Source organism: Cyanistes caeruleus, chromosome 11 (assembly GCF_971803275.1).
Source record: "Cyanistes caeruleus chromosome 11, bCyaCae1.hap1.1, whole genome shotgun sequence".
In the NCBI taxonomy this organism is placed as follows: domain Eukaryota; kingdom Metazoa; phylum Chordata; class Aves; order Passeriformes; family Paridae; genus Cyanistes; species Cyanistes caeruleus.
In genome coordinates this window covers 1,266,408-1,267,618 of record NC_141711.1, presented here as the reverse complement: position 1 = coordinate 1,267,618, position 1,211 = coordinate 1,266,408, and positions in this window count along the sequence as shown.

Genomic DNA, 1,211 nt, shown 5'->3' with positions numbered 1-1,211 from the left:
AAACAGAAGGATTTTTTCCAGGTATTAATTCAGAATTTAAACTGAATTATTTAAACCAGGTTGGTCGTGGTGAGGGGAAATTTAAGTCTGGGAGGAGATTTAGATTGAGCTAAAAGTTATTGCATTCATCAAACCAGCTCCAGCAGACTCGTTCTTAAAGGCACCAAATATAATTTTCAGAAGTGTTTATCTAATCATATCAACAGGATAAATGCTTGGGTACTTCTCAAAATACCACTGGGAACTTTGGGAAACATTTAGAGTGTCTGGAGCATGGATAGCTGTGTTTTTATGGTGATTAATATCGGGTTTCATACCACAGGAGCTGCTGGCACTGCTGATTTATCACAATGTCACATCCTTCTTGTACCCAGAATATTTAAGATTTGTGCCAGTGTCATTGTGGGCACCTCAGTTTGCAGCCTCATTTCAGATTCCCTTTGTCCACTGCCTGCCAGTGAAACATCTGCTGCTCATATGAAATGATTTAGTCACTTAATCACCCTGGAGCATTGATCTGTCCATAACCTCTTTCAGAATAAAGATTTCATGTCAATCTTGGAGGCTCTAGCAGGTACCTCCAGTCTGGTCTTGCTGCAGTTTAGCTAAGCTGTTAACACATTTTTATCTTTTGAGAGTACTTTTTGAATAAGAAAGGCAAGCAAAAACCATCTTTTATCTCTGTTGTCTTAACAAGTGTTTAACTTGCTGTTGAATATTTCGATAAAAAGGAGTCAAATATTATGTTGAGGACACTGGTCTGCTTTTAAGACCTCAGACTGAGTAAAGCAAGGTGGTCAAACACCCAGATCCTGACCATTTCTAAGCAGGGAGAGGATGAAGTAACAACATTCCCATTTCCCTCCTTTCCCCTGGAGCTGCTGCAGGTTTGGGATCAGGATGGTGCTCAGCCCTGGAATAAAAAAGGGTTTTGTGGAAGGCTCCAGTTAATCACTGGGATCTAGGGCACATTCTCCAGGCTCTGCAGCCTGGGACAATCACCTGCATTCATCTCTGTCTCTGAATAAGGTTTGGATGGCAGAATTGCTCTGCTGCCCTGGAATTGAGTTAACTTGACAGCCAGAGTTGCATTGTTATTGGCTGAATACCATTAATTTTGATGTGACATATTTCTTGCTAATGGGAACATTCATATTATCAGTATTTTCAAAAGGCAGCAGGAAGGAAAAAAGCTCTCCCACAACACTATC